Here is a 7,139-nt window from a genome sequence, read left to right on the forward strand (position 1 = left end):
AATGTCAAAAATCAAATATATGTCAAAATATCAAAAATCAAAATATGTCAAAATATAAAAAAACAATTCTAAAGCTGATGGCTACTTCTTGATTTTAATCCACCTTGACTTGCTATTAGTATTTGACACTTTAATTGACTGTTTCTGCTCAACTTCAAGAAGGGCTTCAGCAGAGAAGCAGCAGACTAAAGATTAAAGCACAATCTTTTTCAAATAATTGGTTTCTTCTTCTAACATATCTACTCTGTCTGCTATGGTTTACATTACTTTTAGGCATATCCCACAAAGCTAGGCAATAACGTTTGTTTTGAACAGTGCTTTTACCCAATCAAGCCTTGTAAATAATAACTGTAGTCCTAGCTGACAAGGAATGATATATAACAAACAAAATTCACTCTGAAATTCTTAGGGCCTTGCATTATTAAGTTTCAAAAAATTTACCTACAAATACAAATTATGATGTTCTCTCCATAAGAATACTTTTTCTTACTGCGCAATTTGTTGTCCATAGGGAAATAAAAATGAGTTCTCCTACTTAGAATGGGCATGGTTTGCTTGGAAGAAGGACCCCCCCACCCTCTGATACTCACCTGCTACTCCATTTTAGACCTCATTAAATACCTGTACCTTCTGAATATAGTGTAGCATGTGACCACATAACAGTATGCAGTGCCCAGGCCTAACCAGCGAACTGCTAAGCCCACACAGTGTCACATGACGAGGGAGAACCTGTAAGCTCTGATATTATCTGATATGAAGCTTACACAGAGTTTGGACCCAACACTCTAATGGAGCAACAGAGTGTGAAGAGCACAGGGAAGATGAGTATCAGTGGATGGGAGCATTTTCCATCCAAGAGAACCTTTCATTCTATGGGATACAAATTGTCCCAATCTGATGTCTAAACCTACAAACTCTGACTTGTTCTGTAAAAAACAGTACTTTTTGATGTTTTATTTTTTTTTTTCATTAGACACTGCATTAGAATGAACTTGTTGGGGATGGCTGTAAACTTTAATAGCTGACTCTCATCAATTGTTGGAAGCTGTTATAGCTCAACTATCAACAGTGGGTGATAATTATGGGATAGGTATGACCCTGGGTATAAAACCGCCTAGATACACTCTGTCCTTGAACTAATACCACTTCTGCTGGTGGAATATTGGCAGCCTCCACACTTAGTTAGAAGCTTCAGTGGTTATAAAAGAAAAATGCCTTTGAAGTAGCCACACACTACTTAAATTTAGACCAATTCCTGCTGAATTATCTAACGTTCGAGCTGTGGTTGGCCCTGTTGGCCCAACTGGCTCCATTTTTTTTTTCAGATCAGATACAATCACTGTTTGTTAGCACCGCTGTAATGCAATAGCTGTCAACAGAGTTAAAGTGTATGGCTAGCTTTAGTAAATGCATTCTTAAGCTGGCCATAGATGGATCAAATTCTCCTGTTGAATGGGAATGTTGGAAAACGTTTTTGCCGTCAGTGTATTCTGACAGCAGAGGAGTCCCACCGTCAGAATACAATGGCACTACAGGGAGGATTCTTCCAACTACCTTATTTGTTTGGATAGGGAAATCCATTCATTTTTTGAAAAAAGATCCATCTATGGCCAGCATGATTCTATGTAAAGCAATTTATGGCAATGCCTTTGTTCAAAGTGCTTAGAAACCAGGATAACAATTTTTGAATCAGTTAAAAATCTCTGAGCTAATACGTTTCAGCCAACACGGCTTTAGTCAGAGTTATGACTAAAGCCATATAAGCTGAAGCGCGTCAACTCACTTTATTTTTAACTTGTACACTGTGGTTTCTAAAATAAACAAGATTTTAAGAGCAGCAGCGGTGGTGCAGATCACTTTTATGGACTTATGTTACAGCAGTGAAACTGCAGATCGGGCACCCGTGGGCTCTACTGATGCTGGATTAATTGGGTAGTAGCACTAAATATTTTTACTTTATTGCAAGTTTAAAAAAATGCAGCTCCTCTAACAGTAATTACAAAAAATATTTCCTAAGCTAAAGGAAACCCCTAACAACATCTCCTACACTTAACATTCTCCATCAACGCTAAATTCTTATCTTGCACTTAACATGATATCCATTTTCAATTCAAGCCCTAATATTTAACCAAATATCTAAAGTGGTCCATTATTGCTTTAAGTGGGGCTGTAGGTATGATGATTTGCAAACTTGAACATTATGGCAAATGTGCCTCATTATTTCTCCTTTCCAGCACTGACAGGCCAGAGCTGTTTCCTTTTGTCTGTCATCTCTTGGTCTGCTGCTGCTATCCTCTCCTGGTCTTCTTTTGGGTTCCTATCATTCCTCTTCGGCCACTGGACAGCCATTTATCATGTATGCGCTCAGGAGTTACATCGTCCTAGCACCTGGCTCAATTCTTGGCATCTTACAGATATCATGAATAGCCTTGGAGGCAGGGTACACTATAAAAAGAATTGCTGGTAAACAGGGTAAAGGCAAAGTTTCTTCTGCTAATAAACACTTAAATGCAGTGCATCTGCTGTGTAGCCTAATCTGGCATAGTCCTTTACAAAGAACACACATTACTAACACATTCTGATACTTATAATATATCTTTCTTTTTGCAAGTGTGAGATATTGTTCTGTTTATTCACCAGTGACTGCAGAATGATGCCCAAGGTCTAACACATTATTTAGTGTAAAATCATGTTTTCCTATTTTTTTTCACAAAGGAAATCCCAATTTTCCGTTGGCCGATGCTTACTGAAACAATACAGTCATTTTTGTACTGTGTTAAAAGAACCTTAAAGTTCCCTAATGGAAAATCCACAAGAGACCGCACTATATGTGAAACTTATTTTCCATTAAAGGAAGAATTGAATTATTCAGCTACAAATCAAAGATTCATAGTGTCATCCAGCACACACAGATGGCTGCACTGACACATAAGAAGTGGGTGTGTGTGCCTGTCTCTTAAGGGAATGGCCAACAAATATTCCACAATACATTTTGTGTCAGCTTTATCAGATAAAATGCTGCTTTTATTCTTCACTGCAATGATTATAATTGCATTTATATGACAGGGCTGGGACATACAAAAGAGTACATGAAATTACATCCAATGTGCTAATGTAGTACAATATGTTCATATATAAAATGTAATCAGTAAAGCAAGGAAATCACAGATATGGTATTAGCATTGATGTCTTGCAGCACTGAGATTGTAAATTTCAGCCCTGTCGCTATATTTGTTTGATCTCCATACTTTTAAGCAGGTAGGCATTCTCATACACTGCAGAAACCAAAGTGGTGAATAAAATGACCATTTACCTAAAGTGACATTGTTAAGTATGGGTGAGAGGCAGGTGAACACATGGGAGCTGTGAAGGGACTGCTGCCCAAGAAGATAAGTGAGGAAAAATGATTCGTCCCCAGGGAAGGATATAGGAAACTGAGACTTTGGTCCATTTCACAGCAAGATGGCTTAAAGTGTCTGTTACCCCAACATTTCTTGTTCCTGATATGTGCCTGCTGTACCATGTACTTGTGTCAAAAAGTATCCTGCTTTCTTTGTATTGCTTCCTTTGTATGAAATACCTGGTGATCCTGCCAGTCCTCCTGCTTTATTATTTCAAACTGATAAAACAGATTAGTATGCCATAGCTGGTCATCCAGCTAATACTTTTGCTGCACTCTCCTCTGTGCTCCCTGGTATGCGTTCTCAGTAACCTGCAGTCCTTATTTGTGGTTGTACTATCAGGAACATGCCCTGATTGTCTAGACCAGGCATATCTAAATGGCGGACCGGGGTCTAGATGCGGATCAAGTCACTGTCCCATCTGGACCCATGTGGTCTCGCATTATGGAGCCTTTTCTTCCCCCAGCCATCTTGTGGTCATTCTCACAGAGCTGACAGTGGGAGACATTAAATTTAAAGTGGAGGAGCTGAGGCCTGAAATGTGAAGGGCTAGAGGCTGTGATGTGGGGGGCTGAGAGCATTAAAGTGGGGGGCGCTGAGGACAGTAATGTGGGGTGCTGAGAACTGTAATGTGGGGTGGCTGAGGACAGTAATGGGGGGGAACTGAAGAAAGTAATGTGGGGGGCTGTGAACAGTAATGTGAGGGCTGAGGACAGTAATGTGGGGGCTGAGGACAGTAAGGTGGGGGGGCTGAGGACAGTAAAGTGGGGGACTGAGGACAGTAATGTGGGGGGAAGCTGAGGACAGTCACAAGGGGGGGAGCTGAGGACAGTAACAAGGGGGGGGGGCTGAGGACAGTAATGTGGGGAGATGTTGTAAAAAGTGGAAGAGTACTCTGCAGTGAAGGGGAGAGTACTGTTGGGGGGGTTGATGTCAAGGAAGTGTGGAAACACTACTGTGGAGGGAGTGGAGGGGGGATGATGTAAAGGGGGAGCTGAGGACACTCATCAAGAGGGTATCTTGCTGTGAATGAGGAGGGGACTGTGGTGTGCAGTTGGGATTGAGGACACTGATGTAAGGACAGGCTCAGATCTGTACATGTGCATTTGGCACACACATCGTGGGTAGGTCAGCCCATTCATTTTAATGGGCTGCACTATTATTATTATTACACAGTATTTATATAGCGCCAACAGTTCGCTCAGAGCTGTACATTACAATGGGAGACAATACACGAGACAGTACAATAACAATACAATGCGATACATGAGGGGTTTGAGGGCCCTGCTCCTTGGAGCTTACAATCTAGGACCAACAAGAAACACAAAGTCCCTTTCAAAATCGCACCATAGTAACACATGGTTTGGTGCACATGAAAAAGCACCGCAAGTGCCTACATGAGATTCGGACCTCTGATGCATGAAAATTTTACTGCCTGGACCTCGGTGAATTCTAATTCAATACCCCTGCTCTAGACTATATGTGGCACCTTCATCGGACTACTTCAGTGCTGTAAGCCACTATTCATGAAATTGCAATGTTTCATGGGACATGTAGGTCTAGAGTGGCAGCTCATGTCACAACACCCACAGCCCAATGCTATTAGGAACAAGGAAAGTACAACTGTGGTCACATGACTACTATTTTACAGGATTGTTAAAGGTAAACTGATTTAAAAAACAAAAATTTGGCAAGGTGTTCTGGGAGAGTCAGGAGTGGGTAGGGGAATTAGATGCATCCAGAAATTCTGCTTTAAAGGTCTTGTACACTTTCAAATGTTTTAGTTGCTTTAACTTGATATTAGTGTAGTTATATTCCATGTGTCAATTGTTTGCCTTATCTTTTAATGAGGGGCTCACATGCTGTGGCTCCAGATTGTAGTTTCATAGCTGACCAATTCTCCTATGTTCATGTGTTTATTCACCAAGGTTGTCCCTATTTGCTAAATTGACAGGCAACTTCTTTTTCTGGGTCACACAGCATCCAGTGCATGCCTTGCCATTTCCTCTGTATTGCATCACAAATGTGGGAGCGCTAATGTGATGAAGCACAGCTCTCCTTCCATTGGTCTGCCTGCTTGTGTATGCTTCAGATCTAATTACTATCTAGCTCTCGCCTTCAGAACTTTAGACTGACAGAGCCATGGATTGTGGGGTATTTAGCTTCTTTTAATGACTGCTAGGAAGTGTCAGTTCTTAGACTACACACAGAAGTTATGCACTAACCTGTGCACTGCTATGCTGCATGCCTCCATGTTTAAACACAGTCAGAAACATCTGACACAAAATGTGAAGATTTACTCTACTATAGGTTGCACATACAAGGCAACAAATGACATCACAAAACTACATGATCAATGCACATCTTATGCAGGTGAAAAACTGAAGGTACAAGTAGAAAGGTTTATAATGTGTTTAAGATATGTATAACACATTTTCTGTGGTTCCTCTGTGCCTGGGTTCGGCAGGGCTGGTAGAATTAAGCTGATGAAGTATTTAGAGTACTCCAGTGAACAAATACAGCAAGCTCAGCAATTGTGGTCTTCTCTCCTGACCATACAACCTGTATCCTGTCACCATCACATATCAATGTGTAATCATATCAATGTGTATCAGTGTAATTTACACTACTGTCACACATGTGCATGAGCGATTAGGTGAATTTTAGATGTGCCTTACCATTCAAACCAGATCAAATAGGTTTTTTTTTCCCCCTCAAATGACACACGGGATAACACGTATTTTATTGACGTGTGCTGCCATGTGCTGAGTTTTTCTTTTAAAGAGGACCTATATACAGGGGCGGACTGACAACTCATGGGGCCCCTGGGCAATAGGGGATCATGGGGCCCCTGTGTCCTTGGCCAAACTCAAAAAAGCCTATGAAAAAGGTACCAGGGGCATCTCATGGGGCACCCTACTGACCCCGGGCCCTCGGTCAGTGCCCAAGTTTCCAAATGGTCAGTCCGCCCCTGCTTATATAGCAACATGCAGGTCAATACACCTATGTAAGATTTGTTATAAAAAATATGCACTGCAACAAAATACATTGGTGGGTACACCACTGATGAGTGAAAATAATGACTTTTTAAACAATTCATACATTTCTCTAGCTTTTTAAAAGGCAGCAAAATTCACACCAATGCATCTGATGGAAACAAGCCCTAATGCATTTGCAATGCACAAACATGCATAGGTGTGAATGCACCATAAATGATTAGCTGGTTTGTTGATGCATGATCAGACAGCTTTATCCTGGACAGCCAATTCAGTCTCAGTCCCAGGAATGTGGCCATTCCAGAGTTTTAGTTCATGCTCCATCATAGAAAACTTTAGTATCGGCATAACAAAAATGTCAGTTTTTGCACATAATGATTCCTATCCGCTAATAAAGTCTGCTTACATTCCTGACAGGTAATTAGATGTGCCAACACAGCCTTGTTGCTTTTATTGTTAATGACTTCTAGAAGAAAGTTCATGTCAACTTGTTTGTACTATTTATAACCCTCTTTATTACACCATAATTTTTGTTAAACCTGCTGGCTAAAATGTTTAACTGGGACTTTAAGCTTATTTATATGGTTGGTCTGATGGAAAAAATTATAACCTTTTTTTATTTTTAAAATCTGCAATTTCACATGCTGTAAAACATTATAATGGGTTTTATAATCACAGTGGAAAAAACGTAACTCATATCTAAAGGCAATATAACATAGATTACCTTCATAAAGTTATTTTG

The sequence above is a fragment of the Staurois parvus genome, unplaced genomic scaffold (genome assembly GCF_062004578.1).
Source record: "Staurois parvus isolate SC_StPar_1 unplaced genomic scaffold, SC_StPar_1.0 ptg000025l, whole genome shotgun sequence".
NCBI classification, from domain to species: Eukaryota; Metazoa; Chordata; class Amphibia; order Anura; family Ranidae; genus Staurois; species Staurois parvus.